This window comes from Antechinus flavipes, chromosome 2 (genome assembly GCF_016432865.1).
Source record: "Antechinus flavipes isolate AdamAnt ecotype Samford, QLD, Australia chromosome 2, AdamAnt_v2, whole genome shotgun sequence".
In the NCBI taxonomy this organism is placed as follows: domain Eukaryota; kingdom Metazoa; phylum Chordata; class Mammalia; order Dasyuromorphia; family Dasyuridae; genus Antechinus; species Antechinus flavipes.
The window spans coordinates 656513977-656539641 of record NC_067399.1 but is presented as its reverse complement, the minus strand read 5'-3'; the positions used below and the strand labels follow the sequence as shown (position 1 = coordinate 656539641).

General features: G+C 35.1%; 1 pseudogene; it reads left to right on the top strand.

Annotated features, from left to right (window-relative positions):
- The window catches only part of LOC127546997 (2-acylglycerol O-acyltransferase 2-like), a 33331-nt pseudogene extending 18749 nt beyond the window's left edge, over positions 1 to 14582 (top strand).
- The last annotated feature ends 11083 nt before the right edge of the window (positions 14583 to 25665 follow it).

Sequence of the window (25665 nt, the reverse complement as noted above, 5' to 3'; positions counted from 1 at the left end):
TATATATTTAGTGAAAAATTAATCAAATTTTAAGGATTACCCAACTTGCCCTGAAATAACTGGAGACTCACAAAAATTGGAAAAGAGAATCACTTTCCCTTCTTTAGTATATATATACAGCTTCTTTTTGAAAAATATGTTTTTCTGAAAACTGAGTGGATGCTCATGATTTGGGCAATAGCTGAATAAGTTATGGTATATGAATGTAATGGAATATTATTGTTCTATAAGAAACCATCAACAAGATGGCCTTGGAAAACCCTGGAGAGACTTACATGGACTGATGCTGAGGGAAATAAGTAAAACCATGTTGAACATGGCAACAAGATTATGTGATGATCAACTCTGATGAACTTGGCTCTTTTCAAAAAAAAAAGAGGTGATTCAGGGCAATTCCATAGACTTGGGATGGAAAGAGCCATCTGTATCCAGAGAGGACTGTGGGGAGTGAATGGGAATCACAACATAGTATTTTCACCTTTTGTTGCTATTGTTTGCTTATTTGTTTTTTTCTTTCTCGTTTCTTTTGATCTGATTTTTCTGTCCAGCATGCTAAATGTGGAAATAGATATAGAAGAATTGCACATGTTTAAACTATAATGGATTATACTGTCTAAGAGAGGAGCCAAGTGGGGAGGGAGAGAGAAAAATATGGAACACAAGATTTTGCAAGGGTGAATGCTGAAAACTATCTTTGCATGTATGTTGAAAAATAGAAAGTTATTATTAAAAATAAAAATAATTTTTTAAAGATAAAAAATTTAAGTATGTTCTTGACAGAGCTTAGATTAAATGGCATGGCTTTGTAACATTTTGTCATTTTGAAGACTCAAAGAAACAGTGGTCTAGTTCATAGTAGTGGTTAGGACACTTTATATCTCAGCATTGCATTTAGGTAATGTGGCAATTGAAGAGGGAAGGTGATGGAGTTAGGAGAGAAAGCCTGAAGCACTGATAGAATTATGACATTCCTGGAGTCAATCAGGGAAGGACACTAATAAGATCATATCAGCCTTACTTGGGCTTTTTGTTCAAGACTTTTGATTACAGTCTCCAAGTAGGGAGTCTCTAGAAACCCCATCTTTATTATCCAATCAGAAAGCCAAGTTATGATGTAAAAGCCCCACAGTTACATTTCCCCTATAAAAGAATTACTTGTATAGCAAATCCTCACCCCAGGCCTTTTAGGTTTAGCACTCCTGTCTTATGGCATTTTACTCCTTATTACAGCTAACTCTTTTTAGGGTGCTAAATCCCTTTTAGGCTTAGCCCACCATGGCATAATTCCCTTTCCCTACTAATACCCTTTTGGGGTTATTCTGCTAACTTCTCTATGAGTTCAGCCCACCAGTTAGTGTCATCCTCTTACTTTATGGCATTTTCCTTTTAATGGAGTCTTCCTCCTGGTTAATTGAGAGTTCCATTAAAGAACCTGTATTTTCCCTTGTTAATTGTTAAAAGTTCTTTCCTTGCTAATTTCTCTTGGAATACAGACTATTCTTAGCATCATAATAAAACCTTTGCCCCTTGGTTTAGAAATCTATTCCCATAAAGTCCTAACACCGGTCATAACCCAATATAATTTTGGATTTGCACCACATAACATCAAGAAAGGACTGTTTTGTTTTGTTTTGTTTTTTAGGGGAAAAGAACTCACACCTTGTTCTTAGAAGGGGTTAAAAGTAACTGGGATTGGATCTAGGTCACTTCAGCTGAAGGGAGCCCAACTGACCAGAGGGTTAGAATCTGTGACCTCTTAATGAGTGGTAAAACAAAGCAAGCTGTGGAAGGAGGAAGCTAGAGAGAAAAGATTGTGAAGGCTGGTGGATAGGCCAGCCTCTGGGGACAAAAGAAAATAAAGATCTGGTGTGTTAACACAGGAGAGGCCTGACATTCGGTGCCCCTGAAAAGATAATAAGACAACTGAAAGGAGCAAACTCGAACTTGAAAAAAGCTCAATAGTGACAGCAGAGAAGGGAGAAGTCTGAGAAAGGGCTCTCACAGGGCAGGGGCAGCCCCAGATCTCATGGCAGCACCTTTATGCTCCTCGAGTTAAGGTCTTTGGAACTTGGAGTTACTATGAGTAATTTATTGCCAAATATATTATGTTTGTTCATGGGTTTATTCTTTTTTTTTTTCCTTCTCTGATTCATTGTGGCTCAGCTGGGAGTAGGAAGTTGGTGCCTTTTTCTGTACTGCCCAGCTTCCTAGGAAGGGGTTCAAACAGGGTAAAATGCCAACAGGCTCTCCAGCCCTGCCCATTTCTTACTCCTTTACACCTCAAATGAGTAAGCCTGATTAGATTAGGGCTAGATCATTTATCTACTAGGCAAACTATGTTTAATGGGCAGTGGAGTTATCACTATGGAAAACAGGGAAGGGTTGGGCAGGTATAGCTTCTCTATTTATTTTTTATTTATCTTTATAGCTCCTTTTAAGCAAGGATGGTTAGAGATTAAAAAATGGGTTCTTATTTCTCTTCTGTTGAGGGTTAGGATGAAGTAGGCAAGTGGGCAACATAAAAATCAAAGATGACGATTTCTGATACTGAAGTAAGGGGACAGTAGCATCTTCCTTCCTTTGCTTGGGGAAGAGCTTCATGATACTATATTATTTACTATTGTGTATTAAGAATTTTAGATAAGGGCAGCTAGATGCTACAGTAGATAGAGCCTGTTCCTGGAGTTAGGAAGCTCTGAGTTCAAATCTGACCTTAGACAGGTAATACTTCCTAGCTGTATGACCCTGGGCAAGTATAGACTTTAACATATTCAGGCTTGGTGTCTATAGTGCAAGGGAATATTGAAATGATTTTTAAAGTTAGGCAATTTTACTAATGAACAAAAGTCATAATATGTTTATGTATTGCATTAAATATTTCCCAATTACATGTAAAAAAATTTTAACAAGAAAATTTTAAACAAAAAAAGAATTTTGAATTCCAAATTCTCGCTTTCCATTTCTCTCTCCCTCCATCCTCACCCCTCCTTGAGAAGGCAAGCAATTTGAATTCAATTATACATGAAAGGTCATGCAAAACATTACCATATTAGCTGTCTTAAAAAAGAAAACTCAAACAAAATAAAATTATAAAAATAAAGTTTTTTTTAATGGTAACATCTGCATTTAGAGTGCATCAGTTCTTTCTCTGGAAGTAGACAGTATTTTTCATCATAGATCTTTTATAATTGTTTTAGATCAGTCTTGATCAGAGTAGCCAAGTCTTTCAAAGTTGATCATTCTTTTGATATTGCTGTTACTTTGTACAATGTTACCTTGATCCCACACTTCACTTTATATCAATTCACATAAGACTTACAAATTTTTTTAAAATCATCCTGCTTATCAATACCTTTTTAAAATAGCATTTTTTTTCCAAAAACAAGTAAAGATAGTTTTCAACATTCATTTTTAATAGTATTTTACTTTTCTAAATACACATAAAGATAGTTTTAAACATTTTTTTTTATTTTTAATAGTATTTTCTTTTTTAAATACATACAAATATAGTTTTCAACATTCACCTTTGCAAAACCTTGTGTTCCAAATTTTTCTTCCTCTTCCCTACTCCCCAAGGTAGCAAGTAATCCCACATAAATTAAACACATCGTTGAGTTTCACAACTCTACCAACAATGCATTACTGTCCCAATTTTCTCACATCCCTTCCAACATATATCATTATTTTTCCTGTCGTCTTAGCCAATCTGAGAGGTGTAAAGGTGATACCTCAGAGTAGTTTTAATTTGCATTTCTCTAATTAGTAGTGATTTAGAGTATTTTTTCAGAGTTAGAAATGGTTTTGATTTCTTCTTATAATAATTGTCTTTTCATATCCTTTGACAATTTATTAATTGGAGAATGACTTGTATTCTTCTAAATTTGAGTCAATTCTCTCTATATTTTTGAAATGAGGTCTTTATCATGGCTGTAAATTTCCCCCCCCCACTTTTCTGTTTTCTTTCTAATGTTGGCTGAATTGATTTAGTTTGTGCAAAACCTTTCTAATTTAATGTAATCAAAATTCTCCATTTTGTATTTCATAATGTTCTCTGGTCCTTCTTTGGCCATAAATTCCTCCCTTCTTCACAGATCCAACAGATAGACTATCCCTTGTTCTTCCAATTTTATAGTATCATGCTTTATGTCTAACCATAAACCCATTTTGACCTTATCTTGTTGTAGGGTATTAGATGTTGGTCAATGCCTACCATACTATTTTCAAATTTTATCAGCAATTTTTGTTAAATAGTGACTTCTTATCCTAGAAGCTGGAGTTTTTTGATTTATTGAGCACTACATTACTATAGTCATTGACTATTGGGTCTTGTGTAACTGACCTATTCCACTAATCTATTACTCTATTTCTTAGCCATATCAAATGATTTTGTTGACCACTGCTTCATAATATAGTTTTAGATCTGGAATGGTTAGGCCATTTTCCTTTGCATTTTTTTCCATCAATTCCCTTGATATTCTTGACCTTTTCTTCTTCTAGATGAGTTATTTTTTTCTAGCTCTATAAAATAATTTTTGGCATTTTAATTGGTGGATTAAGAATAAGTAGATTAATTTAGGTAGAATTGTCATTTTTATTATATTACCTTGGCTTACCCCTGTCACTCATCATTTCTTATACCACAGTGGTATTTGACCATAATACAGCATAACTTGTTCAGCTATTCCTCAGTTAATGGACATCCTCTTACTGTGCAATTCTTTGCCACCCCAAAAAGAGTTAACTATAAATATTTTTGTATAAATAGATCTTTTCCCCTTTTCTTTAATCTCTTTAGGATACAGACCTACTAGTGTTATTTCTGAGTCAAAAGGTATGCAAAGATTTATAGTGCTTTGAGCATAATTCCAATCTGTTTTGCCAGAATGGTTATACTAGTTCACAATTCCACCAACAGTGTATTAGTACCTCAATTTTTCCATATCTTTTCCAGCATATGACAGTTTTTTTCCTGTCATGAGGTAGTATCTAAGACTTGTTTTAATTTTAATTTTTCTAGTCAGTAGGAGTTAGAACATTTTTATGTGACTATTGATAGCTTTGATTTCTTCTTCTAGGATATCCTTTGACTATTTATCATCTGAGTAATGGCTCTTATTTTCAAAAATTTGATTCAAGTTCTCTAGACATGTAAGAAATGAGGTCCTTATTGGAAAAAATTAGTAGCAAATTATTTCCCAGTTTCTTGTTTTCCTTTTAATTTGGGCTGTATTAACTTTGTGCAAAAGTTTTTTCATTTCATGTAATTAAAATTACCTATTTTTCTTCCTAACATCTCCTTTATCTTATTTCATCATGACTGCTTTCCTAATTCATAGATTTAACAGATATATTTTCCAATATCCCCCAATTTACTTATGATGTCACCTTTTACCTTTTCACCTCATCTTGGTATGTGTTATGAAATGTTATGTGTCTAGTTTCTGCCAAAACTATTTTCCAGTTTTCCCAGCAATTTTTCTCACATCTTAAATTCTTACCTCAAAAGTTTAAATAATTGAGTTTTTCAAACACTAGATTACTATGGTCATTTACTACTGTGTATTATGTATCTAATCTATCTTTTCTAATCCACTACTCCATTTCCAAGCTAGTAGCACATTGTTTTGATAATTATTGCTTTGTAATTAGCTTGAAATCTGGAACTGCTAGGCTGCCTCTGTTAAGGACCATGCCTAAGTCCAAAAACCCCCACTGCTGTGAATCATAACACTTGAAGGAACTGCAAATTAGCTTTTATAATATGCCTCCTTAACATCCTCTCCCTCCCACCCCAATTAATTCATTTGGTATTCTTTCTTCTTCCAAATGAATTTTGTTGCTATTTGTTTTGGCTCTATAAAAATAATTCTTTGGTAACTTGATTGATATGAGACTGGAGAAGTAAATTAACTTAGGTAGAATTCTCATTTTTTTAAATATTGCCTTGGTCTATCCATGAATAATGATTGTTTCTCCAATATTTCATATCTATATTTATTTATGTGAAAAGTATTTTGTAATTGTGTTCATATAATCCCAGGACTTGTTTTAGTAGGCAGGCTGTAGAGGGCCACAGACAGTGGGAGAACTCTCAGTGATGTGTAAAGCCCGTCAGCCCAGAGGGAATCTGCTGACAATGTCTGTTTCAGCTCTCATATTCCCTTGAGGAAGTCTCAGTCTTCCTGAGAAGTCAGGAGGGCATGACAACCTCTATTCTACTTGAAGCAGAGATAACTTGCAGTAAAGAGGCATTTAGATAATAATAGTAGGGTGCTTATAGTTAGCACATGCTCAGTGTGCTGCAGTGATGTAATTGTACTAAGATATTTAAGACTAAAAGAACTTGAAATAAATGGAGTCCGTATTTGACCATCCATATGGGTCCCTGCCTCACCATTCCTCCTCTAAGACCAAGGACTTGGGCTGATCCTGAGATACTCCAGAGATCTAGTCCAGCTGGTACATTTTGACACCTCAAAGTGAAGCTCTAGAAAGCACACTACATTTTGGCACTCCAACGTGTGTTCTAGAAAACACACTACAGTAGACTCCCGAGCATTTTATATTGTCTGTAGTTATTTATATATTTTTTATTTTTTTAATAACTTTTTATTGATAGAACCCATGCCAGGGTAATTTTTTACAGCATTATCCCTTGCACTCACTTCTGTTCCGATTTTTCCCCTCCCTCCTTTTACCCCCTCCCCCAGATGGCAAGCAGTCCTTTACATGTTAAATAGGTTACAGTATATCCTAGATACAATATATGTGTGCAGAACGGAACAGTTTTCTTGTTGCACAGGGAGAATTGGATTCAGAAGGTATAAATAACCCAGGAAGAAAAACAAAAATGCAAGCAGTTTATATTCATTTCCCAGTGTTCTTTCTTTGGGTGTAGCTGCTTCTGTCCATCCTTAATCAATTGAAACTGAATTAGCTCTCTTTATCGAAGAGATCCACTTCCATCAGAATACATCCTCAAACAGTATCATCATATACCTCAACAATGATCTCCTGGTTCTGCTCATTTCACTTAGCATCAGTTCATGTAAGTCTCACCAGTCCTCTCTGTATTCATCCTGCTGGTCATTCCTTACAGAACAATAATATTCCATAACTTTCATATGTCTGTAGTTATTTTTAAATGGAATTTCTCTTTTTATTCCTTTCTCCTGAATTTTGTTGATAGTGTATAGAATTGCTGATGATTTATGTGAGTATATTTTATAACCTATAGCTTTGCTGAAGTTGGTAAATGTTTTACCTGGTTTTTTAATTGATTCTCTAAGATTTTCTAAGTATACCATCATATCATCTACAAAAGAGTGACGATTTTGTTTCCTTATTGCCAATTTTCATTCCTTTGATGTCTTTTTTTTCTTCTCTCATTGCTATAGATATGTTTCTAATACAATACTGAATAACAAAAATGACAGTGGACATCCTTGCTTCACTCATGATCTTATTGGGAAGGCTTTAATGTTACAAATAACATTTGCTCTTGATTTTAGATATATACTATTTCTTTTAATGAATACTCCATTTATTCCTATGATTTCTAGTGCTTTTTGTTTTTAATAGAAATGAATGTTATAGTTTATCAAATGCTTTTTTCTATGTCTATTGATATGATCATCTCATTTAAGTTCTTATTGTAATTGACATGATCAATTATGTTGCTAGTTTTGCTATCCCTGCATTCCTAATATAAATCCCATCTCATAATACATGATCTTTGTGATATATTGTTACAATCTCTTTGTTAGTATTTTCTTTAAATTTTTTCACATTGTTATTCATTAAGGAAATTGGTCTATAGTTTTCTTTCTGTGTTTTTGCTCTCTCCAGTTTAGGTATCAAAATCATATTTGTAGCATAAAAAGAATTTAGTAGGACTACTTTTTAAGCAATTTTTTCCAACAGTTTATATAATGTTGGGGTTAATTGTTACTTAAGTGGTACATTTTGCTTTTGAATCCATCTGGGCTTAAGAATTTTTTCTTAGGAAGCTCATTAGTAGCTTGTTCAATTTCTTTTTCAAAGATAGGCTAATTTTAGTAGTCTATTTTCTTTTCTGTTTTGGGTAGTTTATATTTTTATAAATTTTATCTATTTCACTTAAATTTTCAGATTTATTGGCATATATTTTGGCAAAATAATTCTTAATTATTGCTTTAATTTCATCTTTATAAGTGATATACGCATTCTTTAAATAATAATTGTTTTTTTCTTTTTTTCTAAATAAAATTAATCAATAGTTTATCTGTTTTATTGTTGTTGGGGTTCCCCCCGTGAAAACCAGCTCCTAGATTTATTTGTTAATCAATGGGTTTTTTGGGGGGAGGGGATCTTATTACTTTCAATTTTTATTAATCTCCTTTGAATTTCAGGATTTTTATTTTGGTGTTTAATTGGGGATTTTTTTTCTCTGTCTATTTGGAATACTCTTCCTCTTCAACTCAGCCTACTGATTTCTATGGCTACCTTCAAGTTCCAAATAAAATCCCATCTTTTATAGGAAACCTTTCCCAATCGCTTTTAATACTAGTAGCTTCTCTTATTTGATAATTTATAATTTATTCTGTACTACCTTGAATATTTTGTCTCCCACTATATAGTGAGCTCCTTGAGATCAGGGACTTTCTTTTGCCTTTCTTAGTATTTTCATCTCTTATCATACTGCCTGACACATGGTTGACACTTATTAAAGGCTTATTGACTGACTAATGCATAAAAGTAAAAAACTGATCGAGAACTCTGGAAGTTCATAGGATCTTGGAAAGACTTGGTTTATGAATCAAGTCACAGAGTATATATCTGTCAACAGAAGACTAGCCTAATTAACTTCAAAGAAAATCATATCAGAATGTTGATTGTTAAGTATTGTTTACTATTTGGATGTAGAAGAGTTAGAGTGAAAGTGGGGAGGCAGTGATATTAAAATAAAGAGGGTTTGTGATTAACATTGGTAGAGCAAAAGTTCAAACAGAGGAAATCACAGGTCCTTGGGAATACTAAAATGCAATAATCATTTAACTTTTAAATATTTCAAAATTTGATAAAATTTTTAAAAATGGATTATTATATAAACTGCTTTCATTTCTAGTTGAGTTTATGTCCACTTGGAACTGGTATATCTAAGCCATTCTCCAATTAATAAATGGTCAAAAGATACGAACAGACAATTTTCAAATGAAGAAATTAAAACTATTTCCAGTCATATGAAAAAATGCTCTAAAACACTATTGATCAGAAAAATGCAAAGTAAGACAACTCTTAGATACCACTACACACCTCTCAGATTGGCTAAGATGGCAGGAAAAGATAAGAATAAATATTGGAAGGGATGTGGGAAAACTGGGACACTAGTACATTGCTGTTGGAGTTGTGAACTGATTCAACCATTCTGGGGAGTGATATGGTACTATGCCCAAAGGGCCATCAAACTGTGCATATCCTTTGATCTAGCAGTGTCACTACTGGTTCTATATCCCAAAGAGATCATAAAAAAGGGAAAAACACTCACACGTGCAAAAATGTTTGTAGCAGCCCTTTTTGTATTGGCAAGGAACTGGAAACTGAGTGGATGCCCAGCAAATGCAGAATGGCTAACTAAGTTATGATGTAAGAATGTTATGGAATATCATTGTTTTATAAAAAGTCATCATATAAAAAATCTATAAAAAATCTTCTATAAAAAATCATCAGCAAGATGATTTCCGAAAAGCCTGGAGAGACTTACATTGACGCTAAGTTAAATGAATAGAACCAAGAGAACACTGCAAACAGCAACAAGATTATGCAATAATGAAATCTGATGAATGGGGCTCTTTTCAACAATGAACTGATTCGGGCCTATCTAATAGATTTATGATGGAGAGAGCTATCTGCATCCAGAAAGAGAACTATGGGGACTGAATGTGAATTTCAACATAATATTTTAACCTTTTTTGTCATTGTTTGCTTTCTCATTTTTTCCATTTTTGGTCTGATTTTTCTTGTGCAGCATGATAAATGTGGAAATAGGTATAGAAGAATTGTACATGTTTAACATATATTGGATTTTTTGCTGTTTGGGGGAGGGAGTTAAGGGAAGGGAGGAAGGAAAAATTGGAACACAAGGTTTTGTAAGTGTGAATGTTGAAAAACTATCTTTGCATATATTTTGAAAATAAAAAGCTATTATTCAAAGAAAAAAAAAAGAATTGGTATATCAATTCCCAATTGAGAGGTGAAGGGATAAAAGTGCAGAATTTGAAATAAAAATTTTGGGCTACTTTGATCCAGCAGTGCTACTACTGGGCTTATATCCCAAAGAAATACTAAAAAAGGGAAGGGGACCTGTATGTACCAAAATGTTTGTGGCAGCCCTATTTGTATAGGCTAGAAACTGGAAAATGAATGGATGCCCATTAATTGGAGAATGGTTGAGTAAATTGTGGTATATGAATGTTAGGGAATATTATTGTTCTATAAGAAATGATCAGCAGGATGAATATAGAGAGGCTTGGAGAGACATACATGAACTGATGCTAAGTGAAATGAGCAGAACCAGGAGATCATTATATACCTCAACAACGATACTGTATGAGGACGTTTTCTGACAGAAGTGGATTTCTTCGACAAAGAGAAGATCTAACTCAGTTTCAATTGATCAATGATGGACAGAAGTAGCTACACCCAAAGAAAGAACACTGGGAAATGAATGTAAACTGCTTGCATTTTTGTTTTTCTTCCTGGGTTATTTTTACCTTCTGAATCTAATTCTCCCTGTGCAACAAGAACTGTTCGGTTCTGCACACATATATTGTATCTAAGATATACTGTGACAGATTTAACATATATAGGATTGCTTGCCATCTAGGGGAGGGGATGGAAGGAGGGAGGGAAAAAGTCAGAACAGAAGTGAGTACAAGGGATAATGTTGTAAAGAAATTTTTTTCAAAGTAAGTATGCCATTTAATACTTGTCTGAGAAATTTGGGTAAATTTCTCAACTAAACCTCAGTTTCCTCACATTTAAAATAAAAAGGGTAGACTAGATGACTTTTAAAGTCTCTTCTCTCTCTATTTCTATTGTTTTCATTTTTAATGTATTTAATAGTTTTGTTTTCCCCAATTACATGTAAAACATTTTTCTACTTTTGTTTTTAGAACTTCAAGTTTCAGATTTCTTCTCTTCCTCCCCATATTTACCCCTCATTAAGAAGGCACATGTGAAGTTATGCAAAACACTTTCATAAAAGTCCTATTATAGGGAGAAAAAAACCCCATAAATCTCCCCTCTCCCCAATAAAATACCCTCACCAAAAAATGAAGTTAAAAAAGTATGAATCAATGTATATTTAGAGAGAATCAGTTCTTTCTCTGAGGATGGATAGCATTTTTCATCATAAGTCCTTCAGAGGATCCTTGTATTGCTGAGAATAACAGTCATTCACAGCTGATTATCCCACAACATTGCTATTATTTTGTATATAGAATATTTCATTTTGCTTCAATTCATGGAGGACTTTCCAGGTTTTCCTGCTCATCATTTATAATAAAACAATAACATTCTATCATAATCACATACCACAATTTATTCAACCATTCCCAAATTGATGGGCCTCCCCTCAGTTTCCAGTTCTTTGACCTGGGAAGAGAATTCTATAATATTTTTAGACATATATGTCCTTTCCTTTCTTTTTAAAATCTCTTTGAGTATTATACCTAATGGTATTGTTAGATCAAAGAATACGCATGACTTTATAGCCCTTTGGGAATAGATCATATCTTTTGATCATTTGTCAATTGAAGGAGGGCTCCTTTAAAAAAATAAATTTGACTCAATTCCCTGTACATTTGAGAGATGAGGCCTTCATCAGAAAAACTGCTTCAAACTTCTTTTTCCATTTATTGGGATTTTTTTATTTGTGCTTTTTCTAGTGTTTTTTTTTTTTTTTTTTAGTTACACGCCCAATACATTGCTCGGTTTTTCTTTCTTTTATTGATGTAAATATTTAGATATATAATTTCCCCCCTAAATACTACTTTAGCTACATCCCACAACTTTTGGAATGTTATCTCATTGTTGTTATTATTTTTCATGGAACTTGTCATTGTTTCTAAGTGATACCATGCATAGAGCACTAAGCCTAGAGTTAGGAAGACACATTTTTGTGAGTTCAAATTTGGCTTCAGATATTTACCAGATGCATGATATTAGGTAAGTCACTTAATCCTGTTGGTTTTTTTTTTCAGTTCTTCAGAAGGAAATGGTAAGACATTGCAGTATCTTTGCCAAGAAAACCCCAAATGAGATCACGAAAAGTTGGTCATAATTGAAACAACTGAACAATTTAAAAAAATGATTTGTTCTTTGACCCACATATTCTTAAGGATTAGTTTAAGTTCCAATTAGATACTGATGCATTGTTGGTGGAGTTGTGAACGAGTCCAACCATTCTGGAGAGCAATCTGGAATTATGCCCAAAAAGTTATCAAACTGTGCATACTCTTTGATTTAGCCATTAATACTGGGCTTATATCCCAAAGAAACACGAAAGAAGGGAAAGGGACCTATATGTGCCAAAATGTTTGTGGCAGCCCTTTTTGTAGTGGCTAGGAACTGGAAAATGAATGGATGCCCATCAATTGGAGAATGGCTGAATAGATTGTAGTATATGAATGTTATGGAATATTATCGTTCTGTAAGGAATGACCAGCGGGATGAATACAGAGAGACTTGGAAAGACTTACTTGAACTGATGCTGAGTGAAATGAGCAGAACCAGGAGATCATTATATACTTCAACAATGATATTCTATGAGGATGTATACTGATGGACATGGATATCTTCGACAAAGAGAAGATCTAATTCAGTTCCAATTGATCAATGATGGACAGAATCAGCTACACCCAGAGAAGGAACACTGGGAAATGTGTGAACTGTTTACATTTTTGTTTTTCTTCTCAGGTTATTTTTACCTTCTGAATCCAATTCTTCCTGTGCAACAAGAGAACTGCACACATATATTGTATCTAGGATATACTATAACATATTTAACATGTATAAGACTGCCTGCCATCTAGGGGAGGGGTTGGATAGAGGGAAGGGAAAGGTCAGAGCAGAAGCGAGTGCAAGGGATAATGTTGTAAAAAATTACCCATGCATATGTATTGTCAATAAAAAGTTATAATTAAAAAAAATTAGGTTCCAATTAGCTTTTAACCTGTGCTTCCATGGATCTTTATTAAATGTATTTTTTTTGCATTTTGTCTAGAAAAGTGTGCATTTCTGCTTTTATGCATTTAGTTGTGATGCTTTTACTCTAATACAAGGCTAATTTTGTAAAGGTGTCATGTATGTACAGCTAAGAAATATGCTCCTCTATATTACCATTCAGGTCTATCATATTTCACTTTTCCTAAAATTGTATTCATCTTCTTGACTTATTTATTTGTTTTCTATAGTTAGTCTTAACTAGTTCTGAGAAGGGGAAGTTGAAGTCACCCATTGTCTGTTTCCTACTATAATTCATTTAACTTTTTCTTTAAGAATTTGAATACTGGTTGCTCCGAATGAGTTTGGAGATCCTACTGGACAATCTAAGGGAGCCTCTCTCCCTCCTTTCCTCACTCCTCTGAGACAGTTGAAGAGACCACCAGTTTGCTGGGGTGAAGATGAATTCCTTCTTGCCTCTCTGAATGCATTGGAACAGCAGCTGTAGACTCTAGCTGGGGCTCAGTGGATTTTCAGTTACCTGATTTGGGTGTATAGTCTGCATAATCATCTTCATTAGGCTCTTCCTCAGCCAGTTTTGGTTCCTCAGTACCCCAAGGAAAGGTGGGAGACAGATTCAATTCATGTAGCAATGGCGTGTATGGAAGTACCTGTCTCACTTATCAAGACAGTGAAACTGGGCCCAACCCAGAATTATATTACTGGCTTCCATCCACTTGGTCTTCTGGCTGTTGGAGCTTTCACCAACTTCTATATTGAAGGTATCAGTTTTTCATCTTTGTTTCCTGAGATCTGTGACCACCTGATGATGCTGACTTTGTGGTTCCAAATTCCCCTTTTCAGTGATTATATTCTGACTGTAGATTTAGTCGCATCAGAGAAGGAGGGTGTCTCATACTTGCTGAGCAAGAAGGAAAGTGGAAACTTGCTAGTAGTCATTGTGGACCCAGATGCTTGGCCTGGAAGCTATACACTACTGAGGAACCAGAAAGGATTTATTAGACTTGCTTTGCTTCATGGGGCAGGTCTAGTGCTGATATTCTCTTTTAGAGAGAACAAACTTTTTGACTAAATTGACAGTCTCCAGGGCTCCTGGCTGCATTGGTTCCAAGAGAAACTGCAGAATCCTCCCTCTCTTCCATATCTGAGGGATCTTTCAGTACAACTTTGGCCTACTCCTTTACCAGAGGCAAATTGTTACTGTAGTAGGGAAACGCATCAAAGTAGAGCAAAATACCAACCTATCCCAAAAGAAAGTAGACTGTCTACACTAGCATTAAAGGGCGGAACTATGCAACCTCTTTGAAGTCCACAAGACCAAATAAAACATCCCTTTGGAGTAGCACCTGCAGTTCTGATGAGCCCGCTATCTCCTATACTCTTCTATACCTTCATATATTCTGTTCTTGTGTGACATCACAAAACAATGGCGCCCTGATTAGCAACTGTGGTGCCAAAGCAAGCAAATGAAGCAATTCATACCCATCTTTTTCATATTTAGAGGATCATAGATTTAGAGGATATAGAATCCAGCCCCTTTATTTTATCGATGAGGAAATGGAACTCCAGAGATGCAAAGTGACTTTTCCAAGATCACACAACTAGTAAGTATGAGAAACAGGATTCAAATTAAGGTCTTGACTCCAAAGACAACATTGTTTGCATTCATCTACTTAGCTGCTCCATAATTCATGATGTGAAAAAACATCAAAAGTAATTAATAGGGACAGCTAGGTGGCATAGTAGATAGAGCACCAGCCCTGAAATCAGGAGGACCTGAGTTCAAATTTGGTTTTAGACAATTAACACTTCCTATTTGTGTGACCCTGGGCAAGTCATTTAACCACAATTGCCTCAGCCAAAAAAAAAAAAAAGTAATTAATAAAGCTTTACTTTAGGAGATATGGAAAGTTAGGGAATGTAGCTATAAATCAATACAACTATTTTGGAAAGCAATTTGAAATCATTCAAATAAAGGGGCTAAATTGTTGATTCCCTTTGTCCTAGAGATTACACTGCTGGTCATATCATTGATAAAAGAAAATACACCAAATATCGATAGCACCACTTTTTTTTGGCAGCAAGGAACTAAAAACAAAACAGCTCCTGGTCTACTAGGAAATGATTAAACAAATAGTGGTCAATGAATATTACTGTGCTACAAGAAATTATATGATGAATACAGAGAAGCATAAAAAGATCTACATGAACTGGTACAGAGTGAAGTATACAGACCCAAGAAAACAATATTCACAGTTACTACAACAATGTAAATGGAAAGAACAACGACAAAACAATCAAAACTTAAAGTTGGCAGAATTTCGACGAATAAACTTAACCCCAGAGAGTTATGAGAAGACCCCTTCCCCAAATCCTTTGAAGAAAGGGGTTAGGGGGACATAGGTATAGAATATCAAATCTAATGTCAGAATTTTCCCCTCATCTTTCTCTTTTTCTTTTTTAAAGTAATATTATAGGATAGATCTCTGGGAGGTAGGAAAGAAGAGGAGTCAGGGGAAAATTCAGACAATATAAAGATAAAAAAAAAAACAACCAATAAATATTTCCTTTAAAAAAAAGAATTTGAACTAGAAAAATAACAATAAAATTCATCTGGAAGAACAAAAGGTCAAGAATTTTAAAGGAATTAATGAAGAGAAAAGCAAGTGAAGTGGCCTAGCTGTACCAGATATAAAATTATATTATTAAAGCAGCAGTCATCAAAACCACTCGGTACTGGCTAAGAAATAGACTAGTTGATCATTGTAATAGGTTAGGCTAACAGAACAAAATAGCCAATGACTATAACAATCTAATATTTGGCAAACCAAAAAGCCCCACCTTTTGGGATAAGAATTCACTATTTGACAAAAATTGCTGGGAAAACTGGAAACTAGTATGGTAGAAACCCACACCTAACACCATATACCAAGATAAGGTCGAAATGAGTTCATGATCTAGACACAAAGAATAATACTATAAACAAATTAGAAGTACATAGGATAGTTTACTTCTCAGATTTGTGGAGGAGGAAGGAATTTGTGACCAAAGAAGAACTAGAGATCATTATTGATCATAAAATAGATAATTTTGATTATATTAAGTTAAAAAGTTTTTGTACAAACAAAACTAATGCAGACAAGATTAGAAAGGAAGCAATAAAACTGGGAAATCACTTTTACATCCAAAGGATCTGATAAAGGGCTCATTTCTTAAATATATAGGGAACTGACTCAAATTTATAATAGTTCAAGCCATTCTCCAATTGATAAATGGTCAAAGAATATTGATGAGGGGAGCCCCCAAACTCTTTCTCTTTCTCTGACTTTGGGAATGAGCCATGAGGTAAAGCACTTGGAGCTCCTTAAAGGAGAAAATTTCCTTGAACCTTGCCACTGTAAAGACCTGCTGAGGACAAATAGCTTCACTCTGTAATATAGGTGGGACTAGCTGAGTCCAGAGTTGGAGATACCAATATCCCATTGAATTGGAGAAACACCCTTTCAATTTTAAGATTTTCTCAATTCCAGCTCAAGATGAAACCCAGCTTGTAGATAAAAAGAGCCAACTTAGAATTCCATCCACTATCTCCCAGTAGCCCCCTTTGGCTTATAGCCAAAGCTTCTATTATAAAAGAGCCAATCTAAAACCCTCTCTTTGCAGAGAAGCTAAAATGCCAAGGAAACTCTCTTTCCTCCTGGCATAGCAAACTCTGTGTGCTGGAATATTCTATTCCAGCGCTATCCTCTCTTTATCTCCCTCACCTATTTCCCTAATGAGACTTTATGACTCTCTGTCGGGATTTCTCTAAACTTTACTTCCCTTGCTGGGACTTTGCCACTAAGGAATTCAGCCTTTCTATTCATGCATAGCACAGGTTGACTTCCCAATGCCTATAATAAACCTCTTTTACTAATCTAGGTTTTTGTGCTCATAAATTCCTTTATGAAGAATCTCTGTGCTGTCAGAAGGGGGTTCCCCAAAACTCCCTACCCATGTGCTGAATCCCAAGGGGATTTAGGAGAGCCAAACTTCTTAATTTGGTTCCCTGAACCCCAAACCTGCCATTAATCTTATCATTTAACTCTCTGACCACCAGGAACCCTAATCTCATCATTTGGTTCCCTGATAACCCTAAATCTAGATCTCATCATATTTTGGTTTCCTCACTGGAACCCCGAAAACTAGATCTCACCTCATCGATAGGAACAAATATGAAACTATTTGTAGCCACATGAAAAGGTGCTCCTAATCACTATTGATCAGAGAAATGCAAATCAAAACAACTCTGATATATCATTACACACCTGTTAGATTAGCTAAAATGATAAGAAAAGATAATGACAAACGTTGGAGGGGATGTGGGAAAACTGGGACACATTGTTGGTGGAATTGTGAATGGATCCAATCATTCTGGAGAGCTCTTTGGAACTATGCTCAAAAAGTTATCAAACTGTGCATATCCTTTGATCCAGAAGTGTTTATTGGTCTTATATCCCAAAGAGATCTTAAAAGAGGGAAAGGGACCCACATGTGCAAAAATGTTTGTGGAAGTCCTTTTCGTAGTGGCAAGAAACTGGAAACTGAGTGGATGCCCATCAATTGGACAATGGCTGATTAAATTATGGTACATGAATGCTATGGAATACTATTGTTCTATAAGAAATGACCAGCAGGATGATTTCAGAGAGGCTTGGAGAGAACTACATGAACTGATGCAAAATGAAATGAACAGAACCAGGAGATCATTATATATAGTAACAACAAGATTATATGATGATCAATTCTGATGGACATGGTTCTCTTCAACATTGAGATGATTCGGACCAGTTCCACTTGTGCAGTGATGAAGAGAACTATCTATCTACACCCAGAGAGAGAACCATGGGAACAAAGAGTGGTACACAGCATAGGATTCTCACACTCTGTTATTATTTGCTTGTATTTTGTTTCTTTTTTCTTAGTTTTTCTTTTTCTTCTTTCTTAATCTGATTTTTCTAGTGCAACCTGATGGCTGTGTGAATATGTATACACATATTGGATCTGGCATGTATTTCAGCATATTTGACATGTATTAGACAGCCTGATGGGTTGGGGAGGGGATGGGGGGAAGAAAGGGAAAATTTGCGGTAGGGGGTTAGGCAGGGGTTAATGTTGGGAAAATTACCCATGTATATGCTTTGTGAATAAAAAGCTTCAATTGAAAAAAAAACTCAATAATGAAGGAATTTCATATCTAATAGCACATATACATATCTGAGAGTTTTAAAAAAATTTAACGTAAAGATGAAAATAAAGGAAAGTGTCTACATAAAATCTATAAGTAGTATGTAATGTTCTTAATTTCTAAAATATAATGGTTCTCTGGGAGCAGATTTCTTGGAGGGCTTCTAGAAGCAGCCTTCCTTTCTGTTCAGAGTAATAATCACCTCAAATCCAGCCAGCTGTTAAAAGTTCAGGTCCTTTATTGTCTTCTTCAAAATAGCCCAGTTAGCTTTCTTTGAGGCCTCTTTCCTTGATTCCAAGAGCTCTTGCCACTAGTCTTTTGCCTCTTCCAGCTTCAGCCTTTCTTCTCCCGAATCCTTCATTCTGCCCAACTGAATCCTGGCTTCTCAATTTCCCAAATGACTCCTGGCTGAGGCTCCAAGAGCTTCTTATATATGATCTCTTAAAGGTGTGAACTCAAAGGTTGACTCCTCCTCCGAGAGTGGGATTGTGGGAGCTGTGACTTGTGAATCTCCTCCACTAAAATTGTGAATCTCCTGGACTTGTGAATCTCCAGAAGTCAATCCTAGTTGAGGCTCCTAGCTTATATATGCTCTCCAAAGATGTGAACTCCAATGTGTGAACATAAGCGAATTTACTCTAGTGACTTAGCACCTTGTTTCAAGTTCTGGCCCATAACAGTGGTATATATTAGAAATAGCTGTAACTATAACTGACATGTGTAATATTTTGTTTTACAAAATGATTTATAAATTGCATCCTTCGATATTTTGTAATCCAACATGTGAAAATAAACAATACAAAAACAAAAACAAAAAAAGAATTTGAATGCTGTGTCATTTGGTACAAATATGTGTAGTATTGATACTACTTCATGATCTATGGTTTCTTTTAGTAAGATATAGTTTCCTTGCTTACCCATTTTGATTAGATCTATTTTTGCTTTTGTCTTGTCTAAGATCATAATTGGTTTTGTTGTTGTTGTTGTTGTTTTTGTTTTTACTTCAACTGATGTACAATAGATTATGCTCCAGCCTTTTATTAATTCTGTATGTGGCTCTCTGTTTCAAGTATGTGTCTTGGAATCAACATATTTTTGGATTCTGGTTTCCAATCCATTCTGCTATTTGCTTTCATTTTCTGATTAAGCTTATCTCATTCATAGTGACAGTTATAATTACTAACTCTAAACTCCTCTTTATCCTATTTTCTTCTGTTTATCCTTCTCTTTTTTTATCCCATTCCTCCTATAAAGCTTATTTTGCTTCTGACCACTGTGTCCTTTTATCTGCTTTCTCTTTTATCATTTTCCTCTTTCTTGAAACCTTCTCCTCCTGCTTTCCTTTTGGGTAAGAGAGAGTTCTATTACCAATCGGATATGGATATATATTGTCTCCTTTTTTCAACTAATTTAGATGTGAGTCAGGTTTAAGCATTGCCTTTTCACCCTTATAGTTTCTCCCTTCTAGGTAAGAACTCTTTCTTGTATATCTCTTTCATGCGAGATAATTTCCCCCATTCTTCTGATCCCTTCTTCATTCTCCCTTCAAACTTCACCTATGCATTTGTTGTTGTTTATATCATCCCAACACAATTTTATCATTCCCACATCTTCTTTGTATGTAAAATCCTTACTTTTTAAAGTAATGATAAAGTACTTAGAAGATAGATATATCTTCTTTAAATACTTTAACATTACTGAATCCCTAATTATTTCTCTTTCATGTTTACATTTTTAGTTTTCTCTTGAGTCTTGTATTTGAAAGTCAGATTTTTCTATTTAGTTCTGGTCTTTTCATCAGAACTGCTTAAATATCATCTATGTCATTAAATATTCATTTTTTCCCTTCAAAGGATTATTTTTTTTTCTGGTTAGTTATTCCTGGTTGCAATTCTAGTTCTTTTGCTTCCAGAATGTCATATTCCAGGCGCTCTGCTCCTTTTATGTGGTAGATATTAGATCTTCTGTGATCCTGACTGTGGCTCCACAGTATTTGAATGTTGTTTCCTAAAGTATTTTCTTTTGATTTTCAGTTCTTGTGCATAGCTTTTAGGTAACTCAATAATTCTTAAATTATCTCTCCTTAAGTCTATTTTCCAGGGGAGTTATTTTTCCAGTGATATATTTCACATTTTCTTCAATTTTTTTCATTCTTTTGACTTTGTTTTATTGTTTCTTGATGTCTTGTGTAGTCATTAAGTTCCACTTGCCAGATTCTAATTTGAGCTTTTGTACCTCTTTTTCCATTTGGACAATCCTTGGTTCCTAACATGTTCTTTTCATCAGTATTTTTCATGTCTTTCTTTTTTTCAGGCGATTCCTTGTTTTTTCCTAATTTACTTCCTTTGTTTTCATTTTTTACTTAATTTTATCCTCTACAATTCTTATTCCATTTTGAAAATAATTTTTTAGCTCTTCCTGGATTTTTTATTGGGCTTGTGTCCAATTCACATTGCCCCCTGTTTAATTGCTTTTCTTTTCATTCTTTGGACTCCCTTGTCTTCTTCTGAATTTATGTCTTGATCTTTCCTGTCACCATTGTAGCTTTTTGTAGTCAAATTCTTTTTTTTTTTTTTTAATTTTTCCACTCTATTTCTTGTTGGAACTTTATGTTAATGTTGGACTCTGTTCCCGTGTGTCTGGGGGGGGGGGGTTATGGGTGGGGGAGGAATTCTGTCTGAAGTTTCACATTTTTTCAACTGGCTATTTTCAGAGATAGTTCTGAAGTTTTTGGAGTTTTTGATGCTTCCAAGATGTGAGGTGATCTGAGGAGAGGCGTGATTACTACTCTCTTGGTCAGCATTTTCTGGTCCTTGTCCAGTAAGGGCCCCTGATCCCTTGGGATTACAATTGATACTGCTCTTTAGAACAAGAAACAATACTGTTCCTCAGGGTCTCAGATTCTTTTGAATATGAAGTGAGATTGAAAGTACTCCTCTTTGCCTTTGAACTACAACCAGGATGTAGGTATAGATAATGGACTTACCAAAGTATCTGGTCCTGTGATAGCTAGCACCGGGATCTCCTGTGATCTTTGATCAATTACTGGGTCCCCTTATCATCTCTGGCTTGAGAGCTCTCAAAGTGGGTGCTACTTCTGTCTTCATCAGCTAGTCCCGCTGTTGTTAAATCATCCATATGGGCTCTGGACCAGCTTCTCCTCCAAATCAAAGATATCTCTTTTCAGTCTCCCATGTTGCTTTGGTCAAGAGGAATGTCTCACTCTGACCTTTTGTTGTCTCTACCATTCTAGAGTTTTATTTGAGAAATTATTTTTAAATTATTTTGAGAGCAATGTTGAGAAAGTCCAGTTTTCTCTACTCTGATAACTTGATTCCACCCCCAGAAATCTATATTTTTAAAGAATAGAAATCCATATTTTTTAAAGAATAAAAATAGAAATTTTAAAGAATTATTTCCCTCTTCTTTCCTTCCCAGTATTTTGTATAAAATTTATATTTGGAAATAATTTACCCAAATGTTAATGGCTTCCTGACACAGATGATTGTTTTTGACCAAATAATAATAATAATAACAATAACCTTCTTTGATGCTTGCTGCTGTACTGGAAAGAGCAGAATCCCTGGAACCAAAAGATATAGGTTCAAATTCCAACTCCATCAGGGTCTAGTTATGTAGCTTGGGGCAAAAAGAAATTCCTCTTAAGATCTGCCTCCTGGTCTGTTTCCCTTTCTTTGTTAGGGACAGAGGCTGAAAGTGTGATTTCATTAGCATAGAAAACTCTTTTAGAAACTCCCTCCACTGAGGCAGGTCAACACTTTCTCCTCACTTTCTATCTTTAGAATACAGAGATACTAAGTGACTTGCCCAGTGTTACACAGTCAGAGGTAGAACAGGAACTGATGATTATTATGATGAAGATGGCAACAATGATGACAACGTTTATATAACACTTTAAATTATCTACACATTATATCATTTGATCATTGACTCTCAGGCCAGTTTTGGTTTTTTCCCCCCACTAATGGCACTTTGAAGCTTTCATTTGTCAAATGGAAACAATAACATTTGTCCTACGGGGGTGAGGTAGTGCAGTCTTGGAGGGAAGAGGAACACTTTGTAAGTCTTAAGGTATTAAGTATATATAAGTTATTATTATGCACCCACTTATGCATTTACCTTTAATAGTCAGCCAGAAAATTTAACTCACAGGAAAAAATTTACTAACATGACATAGCATGAACAATAAATTCATAACATTAACCCTCCCAAAATTTAGGATGTGCTTTCCCATAGCTTCATCCAAGAATAGAAGTATTAGACCCATTCATGTGACCCAGGTAACTCTGCCACTGCACAGAATGGATGTACTTTCTCTTATGTTATCCTGATTCTGTTCTTCCTAAGGACAGTGTCTCTGCCAGGCTGGTTACTCAGCCCTGCTTCCTAGGTCTTTTCTTGACCACATCTTAACCACAAAGAACCCAAGCTTTAACTCCCTCTGAACTGATTTATTCATTGGGCTTATTCCCTATTCCATGCTAATTCTGTTGTCTCCTATTGGTGAATAGTTACTCTTCATAGTGGGATCGGGGAGAGACTATAGAGTCTGGGAATAATTGCCTAAACCTCTCAAGGTGTAAGTTCTCTTTCCAAAGCATGTTCTCTTCTCTGCTGCCAGAAAGCAGACTCTGCAGAATTGTCTGCCTGGATTGACTCCTTAGAGAATGTATTTTGCTTTTTAAGTAAGACACAAAGGATAGGCTGACCTTTCAGCCAGCAATGGCTAGCTATCTTTTAATTCCATCAAGATAGGAGAAATTCTTTAAACCTTTTAAAGGGCAAACTGCTATATACGTCTTTGTATTTCCTTTTAAGATCTTAGCATCTCATTTCTTTCTTTTACCTGCACCTAAACCACCTAAAATTTCATCTGCTAATCTAGGGGAAAATCAATTTATCAGAGGTTTTTTTTTTTTTTTTTTTTTAACTTCCTTTAGATAAGAATTCACTGTTTAACCAACATTTCTGGGAAAACTGGAAAATAGTATGGCAGAAACCAGGCAATGACCAACACCTAAACACTCTATATCAAGATAAGGTTGAAATGACTTCATAGTTTAAACATAAAGGGTGATACTATAAGCAAATTAGGAGCACACCGGATCATCTACTCCTCAGATCTATGGAGAAGGAAGGAATTTATGGCCAAAGAAGAAATAGAGAACATTATGAAATGCAAAATGGAGAATTTTTATTATATTAAATTTTAAAGTTTTTGTACAAACAAAACCAATGCAGCCAAGATTAGAAGGGAAACAGAAAATGGGGGGAGGGGGCAATTCCATGAGTTCTGATAAAGGCCTCATTTCTAAACTATATAGAGAATTAACCCAAATTTATCAGAATATAAGCTATTTCCCAACTGATAAATGAAGAGGCCACTTTCAGGTGATGAAATTAGAACCATTTCTAGTTATATGAAAAAATGCTTTAAATCATTATTGATCAGAGAAATACAAATTAAGACAACTCTGTGGTACCACTACACACCTCTCAGATTGGCTAAGAAGACAGAAAAAGATCATGATAAATGTTAGAGGGGATGTGGGAAAACTGGGACATTAATATGTTGTTGGTGGAGTTGTGAAATGATCCAACCATTCTGGAGGAAAATTTGGAACTATACCCAAAGGACTATTAAACTGTGCATATCCTTTGATCTAGTAGGTTTTCTGCTGGGTCTATATCCCAAAGAGCTCATAAAAATGGGGAAAGGGTCCACATGTGCAAACATGTTCATAGCAGCCCTTTTTGTATTGACAAGGAACTGGAAAGTGAGTGAATGCCCATCATTTGGGGAATAAATGAATAAGTTATGTTATATGAATGTTATGGAATATTAGTATTCTATAAGAAATGGCCAGCAGAGTGATTTCAAGAGAGGCCTGGAGAGACTTATATGAAGTGATGCTGAGTGAAATGAGCAGGATCAAGAGAACATTGTATACGGCAACAATACTACATGATGATCAACTCTGATGAACATGGCTCTTTTCAACAATGAGGTGATTCAGGCCAATTCCATTAGGTTTGTGAGGGAGAGAATCATCTGCATCCAGAAAGAATGTGGGGACTGAAGATGCATTATAACATATTATTTTCATTTTTTTGCTGTTTGCTTTCTTTTTTTTTCATTTCCCCCCTTTTGATCTGTTTTTTCTTGTGTATCAGGATAAATGTGGAAATGTGTATAGAAAAATTGCACATGTTTAACATATAGTGGATTACTTGCTGTCTAGGGGAGAGGATGAAGGGAAGGGAAGGAATATAAGATTTTGCAAGGTGACTATTGAAGAATATCTTTGCTTATATTTTTATTAGTAGTAAAACTTTTTATTTTCAAAACATATGTTTAGAAAATTTTCAACATTCATCCTAAACTGAACTCATATCCTACCCTCAAAACCAACCTGTCTTTTGGATCTTTTTTTTTTCTATTGAGGACATCCTTCTACTCATCTAGGCTCATAATTTTGGTGTTTTCTTTGGATTCCTCACTCTCACCCACCCCCCATATCTGCTCAGTTGTTGAATCATGTTATTTTTATTTTGATAGCCTCTCTGGTATATGTTTTCTTCTCTCTATTCATAAGTCACCTCCATAATTCAGGTCTTCATTGCCTCTCACCGGATTTATTACAATAGCATTCTGGTTAGTTTTTCTATATCAAAATTTTTCCCCATTCTAATTTTTTTTCATGTTGCTGATCAAGTTGTTTCCCTGACTAATAAATTCTATTGGACTCTTATAAACTCTTGCTACTGTTATTCAGTTTGTTTTGTTTTGTTTTGTTTTTGCTGAGGCAAGTGGGGTTAAGTGCTACATGTACAGGGTCACACAACTAGGAAGTGTTGAGTATTGCCCCAAGGACCTAGGAAGTTGATTGAGAGCTGGGCCTGAAGTCAGGAAGACTTGAATTCAAATATGGTCTCAGACACACTTAACACTTCCTAGCTGTGTGACCCTGCGAATGTCATTTAACCCCAATTGCCTCAGCAAAAAAAAACCCCAGAACATAAAAAAACAAACAAACAAACAAACCCTAGGTCCCCAAACTTCCTAAGAAGTTTAAGTTCAAAAAGAACCATTGATTAAGAGCTTTTGCTCCCAGCAAATAGGTATTATTCCTTTCCTATCCTGGTCCCCCTTACAACATGCAGATTTTATAATGGCTCCTCCCTCAGGGGTT